Raw genomic sequence first — 27045 nt, forward strand, 5'->3', positions numbered from 1 at the left:
CCCCCACAGCAGCGTTCCTGGGGCTGCTGCGCTGCAGAGCTGCAGCAGCAACCCCTGACCCAGGCAAAAATGGACCCAAATTTCAGGGCTTAAGAGGTGACATTTTAATGAACTTCCCTTGAAGGAGAACAGAAGGGCAACGATGGCTCAGGTGTTCAATCAGAAAACACTCGAAAATCTCTCACGTAGGGAATTAACATCATTGCATGGAGACAATTGAGAATTTGTAGAATCCTCTCTAAGGAAGAAAGGGGCATTCAAAGGCCCCAGTGATTGTTCCCAAACATTTTCCTGCCTCAGACAATTTCATATTCTTCCCCAAAAGAAGGTTAAGGTTTTTCTGGTAACAAGTCTACCGTTTAAGCTAAAAAATAAATGGCAGAAAACTTAGGAAAAGGTCTTTATTCCAAGTTCCCAGAGATCTGTAAAAGAATCAAGATCTGTGTCTCTCTAGAAAGGCTGGTTGAGACAGACTGGTTTAAATATGCAAAGAAATGGACAGCATTTCCACAGGGCCACTTGAACGCAATTTCTCTTTAAAACCCATTGAAGTACCTTGACTCCAACACTACTCTACGTATTTTACAAAACTCTTGCAAAGATCTGGATATATTCCTTGGCTCACTGACAAGGGAAGGCCATGACTTAAAATCTGTTTTGAGAGCTGCTTCAGATGACAGCTGAGAGCAGCTCATGTGCACTCCTCTGTAACCCTCCAAAACAAAGGGATTTGCTGACAGACTTGTCCAAACTTCAATGTCTTTCACCACTTAGGCAAAGATTTTGCATAAACAAGAAAAAGGTCAAAAAAACACCCCAAAACTTATAAAGAATTTCCATCAGCCAAAATCGATTCTTAAAATGTGCATAACTTCATAGTACAGGTAGTGGGCTTCCACCCTCTACTGATAAATTTATCTCAGTGGACAAACTTAAGACTTGAAGAACAGAATTGACAGAAGAAATCCACTCCAGATATCATAGAAGCAACAATGAGAGAAGGACTTATAAACAGTGAGAGTTCTTTATTGTTAACATTCAACACTATCATCTTTCAACTTCTTAAACTAACTAAACTTCTTTGAACTAATCCAAGATTTTAAGAAATATTCTACGGCTCAGTGCTAACATAACCTACTGTTCAATACTAACTTAAAAAATCCTAAAACCTAATCTTCTAGTTGAAATAAAAAATCTGGGGTCTGCAGATGTCACCAGGCTGAAGCAGATGTCTGGTGCCAGGACTCCACTCACTGCTGGTCATATTCAGAAATGCGCCTCTGAATATGGGCCAGCTTTTTGTGGAGGTACTGGCACCTGCTCTTCATTTCAGAGTAGCTGGGGCTACCCTGTGAAGGAGAAAGCAAAATTAGGGCATGCAAACTCTTCTGCAGAGTCTACACTCTCATGTCCTTTGCTTTAAAAAAGCCTTGAGGCAGACTCAGCAGTTACCATGGCCCTGCAGCTCTGGTGTCTCACGTACCTGTTGTAGCTGCTGATAATCTGCTAGGATTTGATGATGCAGCCTCTACAAGAAAATAAACATGAGGAATGTTTCTTCACCAGCATAAAATGCAAACTTTGGTAAAACACTAAAAGTTCACTCAGTCTAACTCCAGACATTTTCTTCTCTGTCAGCCACCACTCTTCTGGGACATTTGCAAGAACAAATCTCCCTCAACCAGCACCACCCAAGATCTGCAATTAAGCCTCTCAATAGCCAACAGAAGGAGCCCATGCTCTAAGACTCTGCTTGGGACACCTCTTCCCTTTCTGTTTCATCATAGACAGCTCAAACGGGGGCTTTTGGGCAGGGCCTTGCAAAAATCAGAACCAGCCCAAGCAGTGTCTGAGCATATATGCCAATTCTGCAGGTTCCCATTGTTTCACTGAGCAGTTCCAGGGAATCAAAAACACTGCCGTGATGATGAACCAGTCTTCATGGTTTTATCCTTCTTTACCTGATAGGCTTCAGAGCCTGGAGTCAGAGACTTCCATTGCTCCTGAAACTGTCTGAATTTCTTTGTGGTCCTGTCAATCACAGAGTGTAAATTCCGGTATTCCTCATACTCTGCATGGAAGTCATCCTTGTAGCGCTGGCGTTGCTCCAAGGAGACAATGGCTACGTATTTTCTAATGGGAAAAAATGAGACCATTTTTCTATGCGTGAACTCTAAGAGAACATTCCAGTATGTTTCTAGTCCAAAAAATACATGTGTAATATTACACCAAGCACAGGGTAATGCCAAACACAGACACCCAAGCTTTGAGTCTGATGCTCTGGGACTGACAGTTTCTACTTTCAAGCTCATGTGCTTCAAGGGAATGCAGTCAGGTAACTCTAGGAATCAGTCACATTTCTATGACACTTAGTTACTAATAGTTTACATTGTGGAGGTTTTCTTCATTAGTAAGTGAAGCACACTTAGAAAACATTTCCTTTAATTTCAAATGTCAAAGGACAAACAAACCCAGCAGCCTCAGGAAGAGGAGATACATTACTAAATTATTATCTCTTCTCTGTAGGAAAAGCTTAAATTAATTACATTTACTTGTGACAATACATCTCTAAAACATATTTGTCAGGGAATGCATTTATGGAGTTGAGTGCACAGAGTTGGACTTTTGAGCTACATTCTTTACTGTCTAACACCAAAGCAGTGTTAATGATAATATTTGATTCTTCTAGTGGACAGCAGTTGCATCACTGACCATGGAACTGAGGTATTTGTAACACAGCCACAAAAACAATCTCTATATCAGTCTGAAACTACAGCTACTACCCAAACAGCATCTGCTCCTAAAGAGGGCAAATTCATTAATGCCTAAAGACACTGATGGGAGTCAAATATTCTTCAATCCCTTCTCCCTCACATCAACAGGCGTGACGTTTATCAAACTCAAGATACAAATCCAATTGAAATGGCAATGAGAAGAATTGATCCCACTTCCCAACACTCTCACACCAATACTTCTTCTCCTCTGGGCCTGAAGATCTTGTTCTTTTTGGAGCACAGAAACACCTTTCACATGGGAATATATAATTCAAATCATCCAGAGATTAATATTTACAAGCAGTAAATCCTCAACAGGATGAAGTTCAATCCCAGGACAGACAGCAGTTTGTGCCAAGCATGCATCCCAGATACACCTGACTAGTGTGCAGGAGGAGTTTGAAAAGAAAACTCCAGATGCCTTGCTACATTTTGGGAGGCACTGGCGCAATGTGAGCCAGGGCCCTGCCGTGCCCGCTCCAAAGGCCGCAGCTGCCCCAGAGCCCCAGAGCTGCAGGAGGCCTGACTGCCCTTGACAACATCCCTGCTCTCACACAAGCTGGCAGCAATTTCCAGTGTTTCACCACACACACACTTCTCCCTCCCCTCCTGCACTGCAAATTCAATGTAGGGATGCAGCACCACTGCTGCAGCTGAGCCTGTGCAACTGCACTGCAGGAAGGGAGAGTCCGTCTGGGCCTAACCCACCTCCGTGTTCATCTCTGCTCTGAGCTTTCCAGGCCCAAATAAATCTGCTCAAACTCATCCTTTCACCACAGGAAAGAGCTGGACACTGCACCCCACTGAAAGCTGCAAGAGTTAACGGCTACTTTGCTCACCTCAAGTAGTCTGGTTGGTCGCTTATTGCAGAGCATGTGGAGGTAATGGAAGTCTCTTTTCTTGCTCCTGCAGAGAAGCAGAATTTTGACATCCGTCATCAGGAGGTCTTCAAAAGTTCAAAAGAACCCCATTGGATAGTCTTGAAAAAGTCCTTCAGTGTTCTTCTCATAGCAAATTACTCAGAAGCATTAACAACTTTTAACAATAGGGCACATAAGACCTTCTCCAAAGTAGCCCTGCCTGGGAGGTAGATAGAAGGAATGGCCACTGTATTCTACAGGTTGTGCATTCCCACAGTGTTAGCCCCAGCTCAGCTTTTCCTATTTGAAGGCATGAGGCGGCATCTGCACAGCCATCTGCACAGCCATGCAGAAAATTATGCAGCTTCAAAAGACAACAGCTTGAGAGAAATCAACGTCGAGGTTCCAACAAAAAAGAAAGAAGAGAGCTGAAGTTCTTTTACTGCCATGTTTCTATCCCCACTTCCCTGCTGCTTCCAGAGGCCCACAGTTCCGATGAGAGCCTGCACTCATGTCAGCAGGAAAGCCAATTCCATTCTATAGGGCTTACTGGCACTAAGACTCCAATATCCTGCAGTCAAAACTCAGTGCTTCTCATTAATGTGGCAGGTTGGGGCAGGAAACAGCTCTGCATTTGTGACTTGCCCTTTGCCTCTTGGGAAGCATTGCACACATAACCTTGAAGCCCTCTTTCCAAAGAAATGTTCAAGAATTACCATGATAATAAAGAGAACTGCCATAAGGAAAAGTCAGCTGAAACAGGAAGGAATACTCAGGAGCTTGGAAATCTCTCTCGGCTTTCTATTTCAAGTTTTGTGTCAAGCATAAAATTCCCACATATTCCTTTCCATTCCTTATCAGCTTCCACTGCCGTTGTTTGCATAAAGGAATTTTGCTAAAACTCAGCCATTCTTGACAATTTCTAAGCTACCTGAGCTTCAATTCTTGAGGAAAGAGCTGTTGTGTGATCGTCCACTTGCTTTTGTTGATTTCCTTTGTATAGCAGAAGTATAAAAAGAAGTGGAAAAGTGGTAATACAACTGGACAGAAATACCAATAGTCATAGTATGTTCAATAAAACTTGGAAGAACAGCTTTGCTGTGAGCTTTTCATTTCCAAAAGTGCATTTCCTCTCATGGCTCAGTCCATATGAAAGCATCCTAAGCCCCCACTTGAAACACAGCACATATTTTTCCTTCATAGCTGGGCAGAGTTTGGGAACTGGTTCTTCAAGAAAGCTGCTCATGTGTTTATAGATTCAAGCAGAAATCCTTCCAAAGGCATTCCAAAGTTTGTAGGCACCGTGTGTATGTCCAGAAGAAATGTGGAAAGGCCATCTCAAAGCACCTGTTTCTACAAGCACACCACCACTCGCAAGAGGCATCTGCACACTCCAAACCTGCCTCCAGGCTGAACCCAACTTGGAATTTGCAAGGTCAAACTCCAAAGGAGGCAATCCCCAGATTTAACAAAGCAACTGAACTCTGCCCTGCTGGGTGTGTCCCTGTCATCAGAAATCAAGCATTCTTTATGTGTTTCTGTTTAGCTTTTCAATGTTGTTTTCAGTCTGTACCACTTCCACAGCTTTTGAAAAAATAAATTCTGCAGCTAGGATGGGGAGGAAACTCCCAGCCCAGTTCAAAGTAGAACTCCAGGAAACCACAGCTTGCGTTTTGTAGCTTTTGAAGTTTCCATGAAAAGGCTGAGTTCAACAAACAACCATGGAATCCCTGAGATTTGATTGACAGGTTTCAGTCAACTAGTCTGCAATACATGTGTGACAGGTTTCTGCCTTCATCATGCAGTCTTGAAAATCTGCTGATTGAAAAAGTGCAGTCTCAGCCAACACTTGGCATTTTACTAGAAACCTGATGGAAAGAAAAATAATCCATTTCCTCTGGCTTCTAGTGTCTGGCTCTTCCTTTTAACCGGCTTCTCCCCAAAGAAATCTATTTCAAATTCATTTGTTCTTGATTGGTTTTGCACTACTTTGAGAGAAAATTTCTAAAAATCCATGCACTTTTAGAGAAGGTTCCAGCAGCACAAGTTCTGGGCTTTGCTGTTTTTACCTTTTAAACCAAGAGTTACAATGTAATATAATGGGGAAAAAAATAAAAAAGTCTTGATTTTTCATGACCATCCAGCAGAGAGAATGGTATAGCAGTAATGTAGAGCAGTGCCTTCGTGTATCCAGTGCTGACTTTCAAATCTCCCTTTCCACAAGGTGGAAAGCAAGAGCACAATTAACTAATTCAGAATGCCTTCAAAGAAGGATGTTCCCATAAGATAAGCCACCACAACAGGAATTTGAGAGAAGCACAATTGGCAAGAATAAAAGCACAAAGCCTTTGCCTAACAGAGGTGAGGGTTTAAAATTAAGACACCAGACAAAAACCTCCACTGTAGAGACTGTGGGTAAGGAAAATCAGTGCTTGCATGGCTTCTAGCCCAAGATGTGGGAACAAGCTGTGACCACCCTGTGAATCCTCGAATCTTGGACAGTATAAAGGTGGTACCTCCAGAGAGACCTGGGGACCCCCACCACTGAGAAGACCAAGGGTTAAGAAGGACAGGTTGGACAACAGAGAGTCCATGTGGTGATGATATCTCCCCACTTGATGTCTCTCTCTTCCCCTTCCCCTGCCTCTCTTCTCTCATTCCTATCTCCCTAGCTTGCGTTTCCTGTTCAATAACATTTTTACTATTGCCTGTGGAAAAGGGTCATGCTTGCACCTTAATTTAGGCAGAAGCTTCTCTGAATTACCAAATCTTTACACCACACTTATCCACACAGGAGTCAGGAAAACCAGCACATCAATACCTTCATCGAAATCCAGGCGGTGCCACTGCTTCAGCCTCCCCAGTTCATTTTTCTCCCCACTTGAGTTGGGGATCTCCTTCTGCTCCCTGGCAGTTTTTGGGATGCTGGAGCTCCGAAATTTCTCTGTTTGCTGCACCACATGGGTGCACGGGGAAACAGAGCCGGCACTTGGAGACATGTCCGAAGAGAACAGAGATGTGGAAGGCAGAAGGAAGGAAGAAAAGTGGCCACCAGCTGCTGGCTGGACAGGACTGGGCTGGTGGCCAATTCTCCTCTTCTTGCTCGTCACAGGACTGGTACAGTCAGAAGCCAGAGGCCGTTTCTGCATCAATAACAAAATCATTCATTCATTAACTTATATGATCAGGATCAAACTTTGCTCCCAGTCTGGAAAAGCAGCATTTCTGAACTGGGCCAATTTGAACACACATCTTTCCACACTAAAAAGAGCATTCAAACCAGAAGTTCTGCAGGTAAATAAAGGCTCTGTCTCATTCCTACATTCCCATCTTAGCACTCAGCATGTCCTACTTCAAGACTGTAGCTAAAATTCTTTGGAAGAAAGACACTCCCTTCAGGAGCTCCATCAAAGGCTTCCCCAAATGAGAAGGTCCTGCACATCATTCAGATGACAATCTTGCACCACCAGCAAGTCTGCTAAAATTTACCATACAGTCCAGAATGTTAAAAATGCACAAAATACCTGAGCTGGTCTTACTGCAGCATCTCTCTCAGAAGGCCCTGGAGATAACGCTTGACTGGTGTTGGTGGTGTTCTGAGATGGAGCTGATTTTCTGTATGGATGGGCCAATATTTCATGTTACAAAGCCTAAGTATCAACTGTCCAAATTCGCTCCTTGCAGGGAAAACAGAGTCCTTCAGTGTCAGGACTGAAGGAAACAGCATGAAGCTGAGTTGAGGGAGCTTTAGGCAGGATATCAGGAAAACATTCATGGCCCAGAGGGTGCTTGAGCCCTGCAACAGGCTCCCCAGGCCAATGGTCACTGCAGGAGGCATCAAGAAGTCTTTGGACAACACTCTTGGGCACCTGCTGTGCTTCTCATGGTGTCCTGTGCAGGGCCAGGCACCATATTCTCACAGTCTAAGCTTCATTAACCAGGGATTTCTCTTTTTTCCTTTCTCTGAGTGACTGAACTTACCGAGAAAGTATTAACTTCAGCTTCTGTCTGTCTATTTCGGTGTAGCCAGGCCAATCAGTCTGAAGGGTTTGAAATAGATGTTCCTTCAGACTGAAGCAATTATCCTTTGCATTCCACTTGGCTACCTACAGGCAGACGTGTAGGAAAACAAATCTTTATTATGCTTGCTGCATGCAAACTAGAGAAATGTGATTGGTCCTGAACAGCTGCTTGTGAGCACTCTGTCTCAATTAATCAATGCGCACATGCCCAGGTGTAAATGAATTGAGGATCATACCTTCCTCAAGACAAATACAAAGTCACCTCCAAAAAGTAAATTGAGGTAGTAAAACCTGAAGACCACTGATATCAAAAGTGCAGGTTTAGACTTCATCCCCTGACACCTGCTCAGAGTTCCACAGAAAAGCCCATTGGGAAAGTCTCCATCAATTTGAACCCTCAAACACACTGAATAACTCATCTAAGACACCACTAACATCTGTCACAACTTTGACTTTTCTTCTTGAAAATATGATAAACATTCATAATTTGGGTCTGTGTTGATGCCTGTCTGCCCACAGCAGAAAAAGAAATGTAAAAGTAACAAAGATACCCAGAATCAGGGATTCACTTCTTCAAAGCTGAACTCAGGTTGTGTTGGAAGGGAAGCAAGGGTGTGTGTACCACATCTCAGCAAGCTCACACTGTCCATTTCAGACCTATACAAAATAAAGCCCCACTTACTCTGATGTCCACAAAAGCCTGAGCAAGGCATCTCAGGCTGCAGGGCTGCTCACACAGAACTTTCAGAATGCAAACCTGGACCCTGAGGCAGTTCACACCTCCTACAGCACACTGACACCACAGAAATCTCGTCAAACTTTGCAATGGAACAGGAAAAATGTTTCCATCCATTGCCTTCTTAGGAGCTGAGCTTTGAAAATGTATAATCAACTTGAAATCTAAATGGGCTACTTCAGCTGGGAGCGCAGAACATGGCCCTCGTTATATTGTGAATATTTTCAGGATGAAAAAGCCTGCCACTGCCCTGGGCAAACCTAGCAACAAACTTCCCAGGTTCAGGGAATGAGTTCTTAAAAGTCACTGTGGGATCAACCGAAACTGTATTGAATTTTCCTCCCTTGACTAAGTTCCAAGACACTGTTTGCCTAGCTAAAGAGGAAATGTTCCCACTTGATATATTAATGCCAGCATAATTCAGCAACACTCTAGGGGAAAAGGGAATTTTGAAAAGGGAATGAGAGAAATATTGCATCTTTCAATGCATGTGCATCCTATTGCTGGCTGTGAAAATCAAATACCAGTGGAATTTAAAGGACCACTGGAGAAGTTATTGATTAATTGAGTTCCAAGAAGAGGGAATATTTAAACCACGTGACAGCAAAGAAACCCTCTGCTCAAAGTTTGGCTACCATCTTTATCATGGAGGATGTGCCTGGAACACCCCTGGAAGAAAATCCCCACAGATCCCAGAGAAGTCAAGTACTATAGAGAGGCCACTAACTGTGTTCAAATGAAATACTGGCCTCTGCAGTTCCTGAACTCCTCTGCCCTGGAACTTCTTCCAGGAAATTTTAAGTGCAGTCATAAACCATTTCACACAATCAAGGAACCCCTGTGAAGTTACTCCTTGAAGCAGTTAAACAGTGCACAGAAAAGAAAGAGAATGGAATAAGGCATGAGGAGCAACAACATTACAAAGTGTTACTCATTGCCAGCTATTCTAGAAAAACAACAATGCCCCAAAATTTTCAAGTTTTCTTTCTTTTTGTCACATGGACCTGCAGCTTGAGACCTCTGGATGAAGTTGATGGAAAAACTTTAACAGGGAGCATTTCCAAACTTATTTGTCCAGATGCAATTTAAAGAGTAGAGGAACAAGTGACAATTAGGAAGAAAAGAAGAGTGTGGTGGTAATAATGCTGGCACAAACTCCACCATCTCACCTGCTGAAGGATCTTGGCAAGGGTGCCCTTGTCCTTTTGCATGACTCCATCTCTCTGCAAGCGAGCAAGTAACTCTGGCTTCTTGTAAGTCCTCAGAGCAAGTAAATGAATCACCCTGTCCCTGTAGGGTCGCCGATAAACAGCACTGCAAGGCTTCTGTTCATTCTCTGCAGGCTTCGTGGGCTTTGTTCTCTTCTCCTCAGGGGCGGGACATGAAGTGTGTGATTTGGCTCTTCTCACATCTGCTTGTTTTCCCAAAGGAAAGGAAAGCAGAAAAAGAAGTGTCAAATGGGAAGTTGGCAGAACGCAAAAGAGTTGATTAAAATGTCTTGGGGACAGAGCTGATTTTGAATATCCTTGTGGAATTCCTTTGAACTCACATATTCTCTGATTCTGTGAAAAAACCTAGTCCCTAACTGGTCCTGTATGGAGCATGTTGCAAAGGTACCCTGGACTCTACCAGCAACCAGACCTGTCTCACCTGAGATTTTTTGTGCCAGCCTAAAGTAGATGTGGTAAAAATTCTCCAGTTGACTCTCTAATGCCAGTTCTCACACCCCAGTAACTCAATGTTAAATATTCCCTTAGGATCTATGTAGATCACCACCAAGAATCACACAAATCACTGAAATGTAAAACAGCACATCCCCAATGAGAAATTCAGAAGTCAACTTTTGTCTCTCCAAAAAGCCACCACCATGCTGCCCAAAAATGCTCTGCACTAGGCTAAGGCAGAGCAAGAGCTGCACTTGCAGCGGCAGGGATGTCCCTGCAGGCAGGTGACTGCAGCCACAGCCAGGTCAAAGCCTGTTTTGCTCAGGGCAGCTGGCTGGGCCTGGCTCAGCTCACTGCTGCAGGCAGTGCCACTGAGTGCCTGGAAGGGGAATGTGCACCTGGTGTCTGCCTGGAGCCAGGCTCCTTGGCGAAACAGCACTCAGAACAGATCAATACAAATGGCACCTCCTAAGCACATTGTGCTTTGTGGGAAATGTTGGAATCCGTGGGCAAGATGACATCAATATATTCCTTTCAATTTCCTTGAGAAGAGCCCAAGGTAGTATTGGGGCAACATTCACTTATTAATGACCAAGACAAATAATTCAATCAAGTATGGTTTCGGTCTTGAACATAGGAAATTCTCTATGCAACTTCTTCAATGTAATTTTCTTTCCATTTCCCAATTAAATTTCAATGGTTAAAGACAGTTGATAGGTCTTCCAAAACCTTAACTTCCAAGTCTGTGAATTTAAGTGCATAAGACGGTAAAAATCTTGACCTCCATGCTCCAAATTCCAACCCATCAGGCAGTACGGGAACAACATACAGGCAGGCTTTCTCAGGGGAAAACAAACCAGTGACTGAATGCAGTGACAAGTGACTGCAAGTCTGACCTGAGGCCAAACCACCTCCAGGTTGAGATCTCTGAACACAAGAGATCCCCTTTTCAATGAATATGCTGCAAAAATGAATTACCAAGTGGAAAATCTTACGGACATTGAGCAAAATATGAAAGCCAACCATACCTCCAAGTGGGTTATACAATTTGACAACCTGTGCACTTCCACTGTGCGACGCCTCGCTGGTATTTGGCTAAAATGGGAAAGAAATTTTCTGTAAAATCTTCAGCCTAATCTTCATTACTGCTGATTAACTAGGCCCTCCATTTTTAACAAGAGCTGTATTTGCAAAGGTTTGCTGTCACAGCGTCAAAAAGGGCTGCTTTGACACAGCTCTCCCTCTGAAAGCAGCCGACTACAAAAGTGCCCTGAGAGATCCACCCTCACTTGGCCTCTAATGCAGCCAAGCCCTCCAGTAGCAAGTCATCCTTTCCCAATTGCTGGAATTTATAGGCACAAGCTTCCCTTGAAATCAAGTGCCTGAGTACAAGTGAACTGGTCAGTGCTAAGCTAAAAATCCAGAGAGGGGCACAAAGGATTTGAAAGTCAGGGCAGCACCTGACACTGGGATTTATTTGGCATTAAGGAAGTACATCCTGGAGTCAGCTCCAAGAATAACTTCAACTGCAAAAAGATGAATTTCAACTGTAACAGGCCCCAAAACCCTTTCTCTTTTCCTCAGCTCTAGATGCAATTATTTCCATAGATGTAAAATATTTTATTCTAAGTTATAGGAAATAGTTCATCCTAAGTTAGTCAGAGATTACAAAATTTGGGTGCCTGGCTGAACTCATCATTTAGTACAGATTATGACATGTCCCATTGGAACTCAAAATCACTCAGATGTCTATTGACACAAGCATATTTTTTACAAAAACAATTACTGCCATCCATCTGCCTAATTTGGAAGGCAAAATTGGCTGAAATAAAATCTTAAAAGCCATGATAAATGGACTGAAACTTGTGGACTAATTACCATGAGGAGGGAGACATCACTACACAGTAGAAGATAAAATATTACTCTATGGAAGGAATTCCGCAATTAAGAAGAAATGAAAATAAATTTCTATGCTTACAAAAAGTGTATCAATAATTAGAAAAGATTTGAGATGAGGTGCATGTGGCTGCAGTTCTCCACTATGCATGACAGCTAGGAATAAATAATGGCTATTCCTAATACTTGAAAAAAATTTAGACAGTTTCCTTTACCCTTACGTGTTCAGTGAGTTCCATACAAACTGGGAACCATGAGAAATCCATGCATTTTGGCCATGAGCCATGTCCAGAGCATGAATTTCCTGAGTGTCACAGCATGGAGAATATCTGACTTTCACTGGTACCTCCTCTGTATCATCCCTGAGTGCCACTTGCAACCGTGAAATCAACCTCCCACTTCCACTGGCACCTTCTCCCTATCATTACCTGAGAACCACTTCCTGCAGACAATCTCCCACTTCCACAGACACCTCCTCTGTGTCATCCGTGTGAGTCGCTTCCCCCCGGGCAGCTGCCTCAAAGGGGCCCTTGGAGCACCAGTGGGGCCCCAGCCCTGCCCAACAGCTCCCGCGGGCTCAGCAGCACCTGACACCAACATCATGGCCAAGCCCCCACCCGCTGCCAACCCACAGAGCCCCACACCTGCCCCTCACCTCTTGCTCCTGGCACCTCTGGCTCACCCTGACGGTCATGGCAGTGCCGGTGGGGACCCTGTGGGACGCAGTGCGGATTGGGGCCCTGCGGAACTCACTGGATCCTGCCCAGGCCCGCAGCTCCGCCATCCCACTCTGCCTCGGCTGCTCCAGCTCCCACACAGACACTGATCCTGCTGAATAATCTGCAAATGCAGAATACTACTTAGGAAAATGTGTTCCTGGATGCTTGTCCTTTGTGGCTTCCAAGGCTCATCAACAAGAAGGGAGATGATTGCCATGAAACAAGAACTAGCCAACAAGCTGGAAGCGATGGCCAGGCCTTGGAAAGGCAGGCGACTTCTTGGCTGAATTGCCTTGTTGAGGTGGAAGGCTTGACAGGCTTCAGTGACCTCAGACACAGGGCAGGTTAGCAAGGCCTGGGAAGAGGGATGCACCACTCATGGTGGACACAAAGAAAGTAGAATTTATGGACATAAGGACATTTGGCAGAACCCCTGAAAGAAGGAATTATCTGATAAAGGCAATGCAGCAACTGTGCTGAATCAGCTCTGTCAGGGAAAAAAGGCCGTTCCAGCTTTTTACGCAAGGAACCTCACTGTGAATAAGGGGAGATTGGGCATGCAGACTAATGAGCATAAGAAGGGAGAGGGTCATTACCAAACAGCAGAAAGTATACTCATTTTGGAGAGAATTAGGGAAACTTAGAGTCAATGAACACTAATTCCTTTCTTTGCTCAAATGTATAAACACTGAAATGTTCTGGTTGTTGCGCTGTTGCCTTTGTGAATTTGTCCCTGAGCCACCCTTCCTGCACAGAACTGTAAATCATTACCTCCACGCCGTGGGTGGATTGGGCTCTTGAACAACGGGTGCTGCAACCAGCCAAGTTGGAAAAACACTCGCTGTGGCTCTGACACCCCCGCTCTCGCTGCAGCCACCAAAGGCTCTGAGCGGTCCTGCCCTGTGCCGGTGACAATGGCCACGTGTCCTTGGAAACGGGGGGTTCCATGTGCCAGGCTGGCCGGGATGTCACTGAGGAGCAGGACACGACACAGTCCGGGCAGAGGGATTTCACAATGGGCACAGGTAGGGAATGCCCTGCCCTGTCCCATCACTGACTCTGCTCATTTCCAAGTGAGGAAAGGGGCACCCCACCAACCCCAGTAGCGGCAGCTGTGCAAAGCAGGGCTAATGAAGTGTTTCTGAACAAAAGTGCTGCACTTGGCTCTCTCTGAGGCAAAGGAGCAGCTCAACACCTCTAACCAGGTCACCAAGGCGCAGCCCTGACAGCTCTGGGCCATCCTGTCATGGGCCCGTCAGTCTGTGAGGCTTCCAGCACGTACACGATCACTCAAATGTCATCTCTTTGTCACAACCCCCTGACCTTCCTCATCCCAGTCTCCTCAAGGGAAACAAGCCAGCAGCATGCCCAGGCCCCCAGGTGCTCTGCAGGAGGAGCACACATGGAAAGGCCAGGGAGGAGCATGAACACAATTCCAGGCTGACAGTTGTGCTGACTGCAGGTGGCCATTGAAATTACTGACACATCTGGAGAAATGTTTTATACTCAGCTTCTGATCATTTGACTTACATTTTCCCCTTATCCAAACTTACTCCTGATCTCAGTCAGCTGGCAACACAGAATCCATAACAGGGAGAGGGAATAAAACATGCCATTGAGAATGGCTTGAATATTAGCATGCAAAGCTCATTTTCCATGTCACAAAATATTTTCTTTGTCTTCAAGACCATATCCACGTGTGCCCATGTTTGGTTTCCTGGCTGCCACAGTCAAAGGGGCAGTGTAGTTTTGGAGACAGAAAGGAAAAGAACAGTGTCCCTTTTTGGGAATGACTGGATTGTGATTGTTATGGATCCCCACTTGTGGACTGTTGGAAAAACTTCTGTATGAACCTTGAAGGGAATCTCATGAGGTGTTACCCTCCGGGAAGTCCAACAGCCTTTCCATAGCTTAAAAAGACATTGATGACAACCCCGGTTCTGGAGTTACCAGATTTGACTGATCCCTTTGCACTATTCATACATGAGTGCCTTTGCCTTGTACAATAAATCCATATTTATCTCAAAGACTGGGAATGCAGGAAAGAACCCTTTGGAAAAGAGCATATTTCCTAAAAGAACATCTAAACATTGTCTCCAAGGGATGAAGAGTGCCCTTGAGAGCAGGAGCCAGCACAGTCCTGGTTGATAGAATAGACTTGAAAACACATGGGAAGAAATGTGTCTGTTTATGTGTGCTGCACATGGTAATGTCTGGTGTAGAGCAAAAAGGAGCTCACTGGTTTTCCTAAAGTAACAGGGGGTACTCCTGGAACAAAAGATATGGTGCTAAAGACAGCTACTGCCTTGAACCCTGCTGTGTTCCTCAATCCTTCTGTAAGGAATCAGCATCTCCAATCAAACAGGGACAGCTTTGGGAGCATCAAGTTTCCTGCTAAAGTAGCAATAATGCACTGCAAAGCTCAACAGTTCACACAAGCCCAGGAGACTGATGAGCAGACAAAACTGCTGGAGAGGAGGCAGAACAAAGCATCTTGCTGGCAATTCTTTCCAAAGTTGGGAACCTTTCCAAATCACACACAGAACACTATGATGAAAACATTCCGCAAAATCCTTAAATGTCTAATTTGGTCCTGAAGGGTGGTAGGTATCAAGAAATCAACAAGTTAGGGTGCCTCAAGCAATAATGAGCCAAACTGCAGAAGACAAACATAAAGAAACCCATTGGGGTATTGAAGGTACAGTAGACAGTTTGCTAAGGCAGCTACTTAGTGTTAGGTTGACAGGGACTGTGACAACTGAAATTTAAAATCTGCTTACAGATCAATGCACAGTTTTACAAAAGACTGCCTTTTTGGATCCCAAACCAGGGAAGTAGTACCAGATATTAATGACAAGGACATTTTTCTGAGTTAAGAAGAAGTAAATATAAATACTTATTGGGTTTAATGGACACATTTTCTGCATGGCCAGAGGCTTTTCCTTGTCACACCAACAAAGTCAGAGAAATACTTCCAGTTAAAAATAAAAAATACTACTAAGAGTAAGGATTCCTTCTGGTATGCCAGCAGATAGTGATTCTCATTTCATAGCTGACACTGTACAAAATTTATTTAAAAAGTCCCAGTTAACTGAAACTTATTTAGCCCATGGAGATCTTACCCTAGCAGCAAGATTGAAAGAGCAAATCAGAGCCTACAAAGACAAATGAGTAACATTTTCCAGGAAACCTCACTAAAGTGGCCAAAAGTGCTTTCCCTGCCACTGTTGAGAATCAGAACTCCAGTGGCTTTTAAAGAAAAGTCATGCCACATGAAATGCTCTATGGAAGACAATACCAAATTATAATCCTTTCTAGAGAAAGTTATGTGATAGGAAATAAGCATTTAGGTCCCTTTTTACCTTCTTTGCAAAAAGTACTCTCATCTCTGCAGAAATTTTGGGTATGAGCATCCCTGAGAACTTTGGATGCTCAGGTATATTCTAATCAACCTGGGGACTGTGTCTTATGTCATAAAGCACAGTAACAAGCCACTTAAAGAAAAGTAGAAAGGACCATTTCAAGTACTCCTAAACACTTCCTTTCCAGAAGTAAAAGGGGATGGGACCAGTGCATTCGTACATCTTCCCCAAAGGGCAGCCTGCCCCAACACACAAGAAACTGGAAGGGAAAATAGAGTCAGCCGGGAATATGAAGATTAGACTTGTAAAAGCATGGAAATATAACTTCTTTATGCAGTGTAAAATTAGTTAGAAGAAATTCCATAAAAAGCGAGATAGGTCATGAAGGGGTAAGTATGAAAAATCCTCACTCTCAGCCCACCCTCACCACCAGCATTCCTGCATGCTCTGTCAACCAGCAGCAGCCACCAGGCCAAGGGGAGGCTCCCCAGCACAATTCACCCCATGTCCCCCACAGCAGCGTTCCTGGGGCTGCTGCGCTGCAGAGCTGCAGCAGCAACCCCTGACCCAGGCAAAAATGGACCCAAATTTCAGGGCTTAAGAGGTGACATTTTAATGAACTTCCCTTGAAGGAGAACAGAAGGGCAACGATGGCTCAGGTGTTCAATCAGAAAACACTCAAAAATCTCTCACGTAGGGAATTAACATCATTGCATGGAGACAATTGAGAATTTGTAGAATCCTCTCTAAGGAAGAAAGGGGCATTCAAAGGCCCCAGTGATTGTTCCCAAACATTTTCCTGCCTCAGACAATTTCATATTCTTCCCCAAAAGAAGGTTAAGGTTTTTCTGGTAACAAGTCTACCGTTTAAGCTAAAAAATAAATGGCAGAAAACTTAGGAAAAGGTCTTTATTCCAAGTTCCCAGAGATCTGTAAAAGAATCAAGATCTGTGTCTCTCTAGAAAGGCTGGTTGAGACAGACTGGTTTAAATATGCAAAGAAATGGACAGCATTTCCACAGGGCCACTTGAACGCAATTTCTCTTTAAAACCCATTGAAGTACCTTGACTCCAACACTACTCTACGTATTTTACAAAACTCTTGCAAAGATCTGGATATATTCCTTGGCTCACTGACAAGGGAAGGCCATGACTTAAAATCTGTTTTGAGAGCTGCTTCAGATGACAGCTGAGAGCAGCTCATGTGCACTCCTCTGTAACCCTCCAAAACAAAGGGATTTGCTGACAGACTTGTCCAAACTTCAATGTCTTTCACCACTTAGGCAAAGATTTTGCATAAACAAGAAAAAGGTCAAAAAAAACACCCCAAAACTTATAAAGAATTTCCATCAGCCAAAATCGATTCTTAAAATGTGCATAACTTCATAGTACAGGTAGTGGGCTTCCACCCTCTACTGATAAATTTATCTCAGTGGACAAACTTAAGACTTGAAGAACAGAATTGACAGAAGAAATCCACTCCAGATATCATAGAAGCAACAATGAGAGAAGGACTTATAAACAGTGAGAGTTCTTTATTGTTAACATTCAACACTATCATCTTTCAACTTCTTAAACTAACTAAACTTCTTTGAACTAATCCAAGATTTTAAGAAATATTCTACGGCTCAGTGCTAACATAACCTACTGTTCAATACTAACTTAAAAAATCCTAAAACCTAATCTTCTAGTTGAAATAAAAAATCTGGGGTCTGCAGATGTCACCAGGCTGAAGCAGATGTCTGGTGCCAGGACTCCACTCACTGCTGGTCATATTCAGAAATGCGCCTCTGAATATGGGCCAGCTTTTTGTGGAGGTACTGGCACCTGCTCTTCATTTCAGAGTAGCTGGGGCTACCCTGTGAAGGAGAAAGCAAAATTAGGGCATGCAAACTCTTCTGCAGAGTCTACACTCTCATGTCCTTTGCTTTAAAAAAGCCTTGAGGCAGACTCAGCAGTTACCATGGCCCTGCAGCTCTGGTGTCTCACGTACCTGTTGTAGCTGCTGATAATCTGCTAGGATTTGATGATGCAGCCTCTACAAGAAAATAAACATGAGGAATGTTTCTTCACCAGCATAAAATGCAAACTTTGGTAAAACACTAAAAGTTCACTCAGTCTAACTCCAGACATTTTCTTCTCTGTCAGCCACCACTCTTCTGGGACATTTGCAAGAACAAATCTCCCTCAACCAGCACCACCCAAGATCTGCAATTAAGCCTCTCAATAGCCAACAGAAGGAGCCCATGCTCTAAGACTCTGCTTGGGACACCTCTTCCCTTTCTGTTTCATCATAGACAGCTCAAACGGGGGCTTTTGGGCAGGGCCTTGCAAAAATCAGAACCAGCCCAAGCAGTGTCTGAGCATATATGCCAATTCTGCAGGTTCCCATTGTTTCACTGAGCAGTTCCAGGGAATCAAAAACACTGCCGTGATGATGAACCAGTCTTCATGGTTTTATCCTTCTTTACCTGATAGGCTTCAGAGCCTGGAGTCAGAGACTTCCATTGCTCCTGAAACTGTCTGAATTTCTTTGTGGTCCTGTCAATCACAGAGTGTAAATTCCGGTATTCCTCATACTCTGCATGGAAGTCATCCTTGTAGCGCTGGCGTTGCTCCAAGGAGACAATGGCTACGTATTTTCTAATGGGAAAAAATGAGACCATTTTTCTATGCGTGAACTCTAAGAGAACATTCCAGTATGTTTCTAGTCCAAAAAATACATGTGTAATATTACACCAAGCACAGGGTAATGCCAAACACAGACACCCAAGCTTTGAGTCTGATGCTCTGGGACTGACAGTTTCTACTTTCAAGCTCATGTGCTTCAAGGGAATGCAGTCAGGTAACTCTAGGAATCAGTCACATTTCTATGACACTTAGTTACTAATAGTTTACATTGTGGAGGTTTTCTTCATTAGTAAGTGAAGCACACTTAGAAAACATTTCCTTTAATTTCAAATGTCAAAGGACAAACAAACCCAGCAGCCTCAGGAAGAGGAGATACATTACTAAATTATTATCTCTTCCTCTGTAGGAAAAGCTTAAATTAATTACATTTACTTGTGACAATACATCTCTAAAACATATTTGTCAGGGAATGCATTTATGGAGTTGAGTGCACAGAGTTGGACTTTTGAGCTACATTCTTTACTGTCTAACACCAAAGCAGTGTTAATGATAATATTTGATTCTTCTAGTGGACAGCAGTTGCATCACTGACCATGGAACTGAGGTATTTGTAACACAGCCACAAAAACAATCTCTATATCAGTCTGAAACTACAGCTACTACCCAAACAGCATCTGCTCCTAAAGAGGGCAAATTCATTAATGCCTAAAGACACTGATGGGAGTCAAATATTCTTCAATCCCTTCTCCCTCACATCAACAGGCGTGACGTTTATCAAACTCAAGATACAAATCCAATTGAAATGGCAATGAGAAGAATTGATCCCACTTCCCAACACTCTCACACCAATACTTCTTCTCCTCTGGGCCTGAAGATCTTGTTCTTTTTGGAGCACAGAAACACCTTTCACATGGGAATATATAATTCAAATCATCCAGAGATTAATATTTACAAGCAGTAAATCCTCAACAGGATGAAGTTCAATCCCAGGACAGACAGCAGTTTGTGCCAAGCATGCATCCCAGATACACCTGACTAGTGTGCAGGAGGAGTTTGAAAAGAAAACTCCAGATGCCTTGCTACATTTTGGGAGGCACTGGCGCAATGTGAGCCAGGGCCCTGCCGTGCCCGCTCCAAAGGCCGCAGCTGCCCCAGAGCCCCAGAGCTGCAGGAGGCCTGACTGCCCTTGACAACATCCCTGCTCTCACACAAGCTGGCAGCAATTTCCAGTGTTTCACCACACACACACTTCTCCCTCCCCTCCTGCACTGCAAATTCAATGTAGGGATGCAGCACCACTGCTGCAGCTGAGCCTGTGCAACTGCACTGCAGGAAGGGAGAGTCCGTCTGGGCCTAACCCACCTCCGTGTTCATCTCTGCTCTGAGCTTTCCAGGCCCAAATAAATCTGCTCAAACTCATCCTTTCACCACAGGAAAGAGCTGGACACTGCACCCCACTGAAAGCTGCAAGAGTTAACGGCTACTTTGCTCACCTCAAGTAGTCTGGTTGGTCGCTTATTGCAGAGCATGTGGAGGTAATGGAAGTCTCTTTTCTTGCTCCTGCAGAGAAGCAGAATTTTGACATCCGTCATCAGGAGGTCTTCAAAAGTTCAAAAGAACCCCATTGGATAGTCTTGAAAAAGTCCTTCAGTGTTCTTCTCATAGCAAATTACTCAGAAGCATTAACAACTTTTAACAATAGGGCACATAAGACCTTCTCCAAAGTAGCCCTGCCTGGGAGGTAGATAGAAGGAATGGCCACTGTATTCTACAGGTTGTGCATTCCCACAGTGTTAGCCCCAGCTCAGCTTTTCCTATTTGAAGGCATGAGGCGGCATCTGCACAGCCATCTGCACAGCCATGCAGAAAATTATGCAGCTTCAAAAGACAACAGCTTGAGAGAAATCAACGTCGAGGTTCCAACAAAAAAGAAAGAAGAGAGCTGAAGTTCTTTTACTGCCATGTTTCTATCCCCACTTCCCTGCTGCTTCCAGAGGCCCACAGTTCCGATGAGAGCCTGCACTCATGTCAGCAGGAAAGCCAATTCCATTCTATAGGGCTTACTGGCACTAAGACTCCAATATCCTGCAGTCAAAACTCAGTGCTTCTCATTAATGTGGCAGGTTGGGGCAGGAAACAGCTCTGCATTTGTGACTTGCCCTTTGCCTCTTGGGAAGCATTGCACACATAACCTTGAAGCCCTCTTTCCAAAGAAATGTTCAAGAATTACCATGATAATAAAGAGAACTGCCATAAGGAAAAGTCAGCTGAAACAGGAAGGAATACTCAGGAGCTTGGAAATCTCTCTCGGCTTTCTATTTCAAGTTTTGTGTCAAGCATAAAATTCCCACATATTCCTTTCCATTCCTTATCAGCTTCCACTGCCGTTGTTTACATAAAGTAATTTTGCTAAAACTCAGCCATTCTTGACAATTTCTAAGCTACCTGAGCTTCAATTCTTGAGGAAAGAGCTGTTGTGTGATCGTCCACTTGCTTTTGTTGATTTCCTTTGTATAGCAGAAGTATAAAAAGAAGTGGAAAAGTGGTAATACAACTGGACAGAAATACCAATAGTCATAGTATGTTCAATAAAACTTGGAAGAACAGCTTTGCTGTGAGCTTTTCATTTCCAAAAGTGCATTTCCTCTCATGGCTCAGTCCATATGAAAGCATCCTAAGCCCCCACTTGAAACACAGCACATATTTTTCCTTCATAGCTGGGCAGAGTTTGGGAACTGGTTCTTCAAGAAAGCTGCTCATGTGTTTATAGATTCAAGCAGAAATCCTTCCAAAGGCATTCCAAAGTTTGTAGGCACCGTGTGTATGTCCAGAAGAAATGTGGAAAGGCCATCTCAAAGCACCTGTTTCTACAAGCACACCACCACTCGCAAGAGGCATCTGCACACTCCAAACCTGCCTCCAGGCTGAACCCAACTTGGAATTTGCAAGGTCAAACTCCAAAGGAGGCAATCCCCAGATTTAACAAAGCAACTGAACTCTGCCCTGCTGGGTGTGTCCCTGTCATCAGAAATCAAGCATTCTTTATGTGTTTCTGTTTAGCTTTTCAATGTTGTTTTCAGTCTGTACCACTTCCACAGCTTTTGAAAAAATAAATTCTGCAGCTAGGATGGGGAGGAAACTCCCAGCCCAGTTCAAAGTAGAACTCCAGGAAACCACAGCTTGCGTTTTGTAGCTTTTGAAGTTTCCATGAAAAGGCTGAGTTCAACAAACAACCATGGAATCCCTGAGATTTGATTGACAGGTTTCAGTCAACTAGTCTGCAATACATGTGTGACAGGTTTCTGCCTTCATCATGCAGTCTTGAAAATCTGCTGATTGAAAAAGTGCAGTCTCAGCCAACACTTGGCATTTTACTAGAAACCTGATGGAAAGAAAAATAATCCATTTCCTCTGGCTTCTAGTGTCTGGCTCTTCCTTTTAACCGGCTTCTCCCCAAAGAAATCTATTTCAAATTCATTTGTTCTTGATTGGTTTTGCACTACTTTGAGAGAAAATTTCTAAAAATCCATGCACTTTTAGAGAAGGTTCCAGCAGCACAAGTTCTGGGCTTTGCTGTTTTTACCTTTTAAACCAAGAGTTACAATGTAATATAATGGGGAAAAAAATAAAAAAGTCTTGATTTTTCATGACCATCCAGCAGAGAGAATGGTATAGCAGTAATGTAGAGCAGTGCCTTCGTGTATCCAGTGCTGACTTTCAAATCTCCCTTTCCACAAGGTGGAAAGCAAGAGCACAATTAACTAATTCAGAATGCCTTCAAAGAAGGATGTTCCCATAAGATAAGCCACCACAACAGGAATTTGAGAGAAGCACAATTGGCAAGAATAAAAGCACAAAGCCTTTGCCTAACAGAGGTGAGGGTTTAAAATTAAGACACCAGACAAAAACCTCCACTGTAGAGACTGTGGGTAAGGAAAATCAGTGCTTGCATGGCTTCTAGCCCAAGATGTGGGAACAAGCTGTGACCACCCTGTGAATCCTCGAATCTTGGACAGTATAAAGGTGGTACCTCCAGAGAGACCTGGGGACCCCCACCACTGAGAAGACCAAGGGTTAAGAAGGACAGGTTGGACAACAGAGAGTCCATGTGGTGATGATATCTCCCCATTTGATGTCTCTCTCTTCCCCTTCCCCTGCCTCTCTTCTCTCATTCCTATCTCCCTAGCTTGCGTTTCCTGTTCAATAACATTTTTACTATTGCCTGTGGAAAAGGGTCATGCTTGCACCTTAATTTAGGCAGAAGCTTCTCTGAATTACCAAATCTTTACACCACACTTATCCACACAGGAGTCAGGAAAACCAGCACATCAATACCTTCATCGAAATCCAGGCGGTGCCACTGCTTCAGCCTCCCCAGTTCATTTTTCTCCCCACTTGAGTTGGGGATCTCCTTCTGCTCCCTGGCAGTTTTTGGGATGCTGGAGCTCCGAAATTTCTCTGTTTGCTGCACCACATGGGTGCACGGGGAAACAGAGCCGGCACTTGGAGACATGTCCGAAGAGAACAGAGATGTGGAAGGCAGAAGGAAGGAAGAAAAGTGGCCACCAGCTGCTGGCTGGACAGGACTGGGCTGGTGGCCAATTCTCCTCTTCTTGCTCGTCACAGGACTGGTACAGTCAGAAGCCAGAGGCCGTTTCTGCATCAATAACAAAATCATTCATTCATTAACTTATATGATCAGGATCAAACTTTGCTCCCAGTCTGGAAAAGCAGCATTTCTGAACTGGGCCAATTTGAACACACATCTTTCCACACTAAAAAGAGCATTCAAACCAGAAGTTCTGCAGGTAAATAAAGGCTCTGTCTCATTCCTACATTCCCATCTTAGCACTCAGCATGTCCTACTTCAAGACTGTAGCTAAAATTCTTTGGAAGAAAGACACTCCCTTCAGGAGCTCCATCAAAGGCTTCCCCAAATGAGAAGGTCCTGCACATCATTCAGATGACAATCTTGCACCACCAGCAAGTCTGCTAAAATTTACCATACAGTCCAGAATGTTAAAAATGCACAAAATACCTGAGCTGGTCTTACTGCAGCATCTCTCTCAGAAGGCCCTGGAGATAACGCTTGACTGGTGTTGGTGGTGTTCTGAGATGGAGCTGATTTTCTGTATGGATGGGCCAATATTTCATGTTACAAAGCCTAAGTATCAACTGTCCAAATTCGCTCCTTGCAGGGAAAACAGAGTCCTTCAGTGTCAGGACTGAAGGAAACAGCATGAAGCTGAGTTGAGGGAGCTTTAGGCAGGATATCAGGAAAACATTCATGGCCCAGAGGGTGCTTGAGCCCTGCAACAGGCTCCCCAGGCCAATGGTCACTGCAGGAGGCATCAAGAAGTCTTTGGACAACACTCTTGGGCACCTGCTGTGCTTCTCATGGTGTCCTGTGCAGGGCCAGGCACCATATTCTCACAGTCTAAGCTTCATTAACCAGGGATTTCTCTTTTTTCCTTTCTCTGAGTGACTGAACTTACCGAGAAAGTATTAACTTCAGCTTCTGTCTGTCTATTTCGGTGTAGCCAGGCCAATCAGTCTGAAGGGTTTGAAATAGATGTTCCTTCAGACTGAAGCAATTATCCTTTGCATTCCACTTGGCTACCTACAGGCAGACGTGTAGGAAAACAAATCTTTATTATGCTTGCTGCATGCAAACTAGAGAAATGTGATTGGTCCTGAACAGCTGCTTGTGAGCACTCTGTCTCAATTAATCAATGCGCACATGCCCAGGTGTAAATGAATTGAGGATCATACCTTCCTCAAGACAAATACAAAGTCACCTCCAAAAAGTAAATTGAGGTAGTAAAACCTGAAGACCACTGATATCAAAAGTGCAGGTTTAGACTTCATCCCCTGACACCTGCTCAGAGTTCCACAGAAAAGCCCATTGGGAAAGTCTCCATCAATTTGAACCCTCAAACACACTGAATAACTCATCTAAGACACCACTAACATCTGTCACAACTTTGACTTTTCTTCTTGAAAATATGATAAACATTCATAATTTGGGTCTGTGTTGATGCCTGTCTGCCCACAGCAGAAAAAGAAATGTAAAAGTAACAAAGATACCCAGAATCAGGGATTCACTTCTTCAAAGCTGAACTCAGGTTGTGTTGGAAGGGAAGCAAGGGTGTGTGTACCACATCTCAGCAAGCTCACACTGTCCATTTCAGACCTATACAAAATAAAGCCCCACTTACTCTGATGTCCACAAAAGCCTGAGCAAGGCATCTCAGGCTGCAGGGCTGCTCACACAGAACTTTCAGAATGCAAACCTGGACCCTGAGGCAGTTCACACCTCCTACAGCACACTGACACCACAGAAATCTCGTCAAACTTTGCAATGGAACAGGAAAAATGTTTCCATCCATTGCCTTCTTAGGAGCTGAGCTTTGAAAATGTATAATCAACTTGAAATCTAAATGGGCTACTTCAGCTGGGAGCGCAGAACATGGCCCTCGTTATATTGTGAATATTTTCAGGATGAAAAAGCCTGCCACTGCCCTGGGCAAACCTAGCAACAAACTTCCCAGGTTCAGGGAATGAGTTCTTAAAAGTCACTGTGGGATCAACCGAAACTGTATTGAATTTTCCTCCCTTGACTAAGTTCCAAGACACTGTTTGCCTAGCTAAAGAGGAAATGTTCCCACTTGATATATTAATGCCAGCATAATTCAGCAACACTCTAGGGGAAAAGGGAATTTTGAAAAGGGAATGAGAGAAATATTGCATCTTTCAATGCATGTGCATCCTATTGCTGGCTGTGAAAATCAAATACCAGTGGAATTTAAAGGACCACTGGAGAAGTTATTGATTAATTGAGTTCCAAGAAGAGGGAATATTTAAACCACGTGACAGCAAAGAAACCCTCTGCTCAAAGTTTGGCTACCATCTTTATCATGGAGGATGTGCCTGGAACACCCCTGGAAGAAAATCCCCACAGATCCCAGAGAAGTCAAGTACTATAGAGAGGCCACTAACTGTGTTCAAATGAAATACTGGCCTCTGCAGTTCCTGAACTCCTCTGCCCTGGAACTTCTTCCAGGAAATTTTAAGTGCAGTCATAAACCATTTCACACAATCAAGGAACCCCTGTGAAGTTACTCCTTGAAGCAGTTAAACAGTGCACAGAAAAGAAAGAGAATGGAATAAGGCATGAGGAGCAACAACATTACAAAGTGTTACTCATTGCCAGCTATTCTAGAAAAACAACAATGCCCCAAAATTTTCAAGTTTTCTTTCTTTTTGTCACATGGACCTGCAGCTTGAGACCTCTGGATGAAGTTGATGGAAAAACTTTAACAGGGAGCATTTCCAAACTTATTTGTCCAGATGCAATTTAAAGAGTAGAGGAACAAGTGACAATTAGGAAGAAAAGAAGAGTGTGGTGGTAATAATGCTGGCACAAACTCCACCATCTCACCTGCTGAAGGATCTTGGCAAGGGTGCCCTTGTCCTTTTGCATGACTCCATCTCTCTGCAAGCGAGCAAGTAACTCTGGCTTCTTGTAAGTCCTCAGAGCAAGTAAATGAATCACCCTGTCCCTGTAGGGTCGCCGATAAACAGCACTGCAAGGCTTCTGTTCATTCTCTGCAGGCTTCGTGGGCTTTGTTCTCTTCTCCTCAGGGGCGGGACATGAAGTGTGTGATTTGGCTCTTCTCACATCTGCTTGTTTTCCCAAAGGAAAGGAAAGCAGAAAAAGAAGTGTCAAATGGGAAGTTGGCAGAACGCAAAAGAGTTGATTAAAATGTCTTGGGGACAGAGCTGATTTTGAATATCCTTGTGGAATTCCTTTGAACTCACATATTCTCTGATTCTGTGAAAAAACCTAGTCCCTAACTGGTCCTGTATGGAGCATGTTGCAAAGGTACCCTGGACTCTACCAGCAACCAGACCTGTCTCACCTGAGATTTTTTGTGCCAGCCTAAAGTAGATGTGGTAAAAATTCTCCAGTTGACTCTCTAATGCCAGTTCTCACACCCCAGTAACTCAATGTTAAATATTCCCTTAGGATCTATGTAGATCACCACCAAGAATCACACAAATCACTGAAATGTAAAACAGCACATCCCCAATGAGAAATTCAGAAGTCAACTTTTGTCTCTCCAAAAAGCCACCACCATGCTGCCCAAAAATGCTCTGCACTAGGCTAAGGCAGAGCAAGAGCTGCACTTGCAGCGGCAGGGATGTCCCTGCAGGCAGGTGACTGCAGCCACAGCCAGGTCAAAGCCTGTTTTGCTCAGGGCAGCTGGCTGGGCCTGGCTCAGCTCACTGCTGCAGGCAGTGCCACTGAGTGCCTGGAAGGGGAATGTGCACCTGGTGTCTGCCTGGAGCCAGGCTCCTTGGCGAAACAGCACTCAGAAC

The 27045-nt window shown here is 44.0% G+C and overlaps 2 long non-coding RNA genes across 2 annotated transcripts; both read right to left on the reverse strand.

The window, feature by feature from the left end:
• Positions 1-3352: 3352 nt before the first annotated feature.
• LOC141727124 (uncharacterized) lies at positions 3353-10271 on the reverse strand. The gene is made up of 4 exons (XR_012578179.1): positions 9562-10271; positions 7616-7740; positions 6456-6777; positions 3353-3680 (listed from the first exon to the last, which is right to left on the reverse strand). It is a non-coding gene; the product is annotated as an uncharacterized LOC141727124 (long non-coding RNA).
• Positions 10272-19895: 9624 nt separating this feature from the next.
• Positions 19896-26814, reverse strand: LOC141727103 (uncharacterized). Its single transcript, XR_012578150.1, has 4 exons — positions 26105-26814; positions 24159-24283; positions 22999-23320; positions 19896-20223 (listed from the first exon to the last, which is right to left on the reverse strand). It is a non-coding gene; the product is annotated as an uncharacterized LOC141727103 (long non-coding RNA).
• Positions 26815-27045: the final 231 nt, after the last annotated feature.

This window comes from Zonotrichia albicollis, chromosome Z (assembly GCF_047830755.1).
Source record: "Zonotrichia albicollis isolate bZonAlb1 chromosome Z, bZonAlb1.hap1, whole genome shotgun sequence".
Lineage (NCBI taxonomy): Eukaryota > Metazoa > Chordata > Aves > Passeriformes > Passerellidae > Zonotrichia > Zonotrichia albicollis.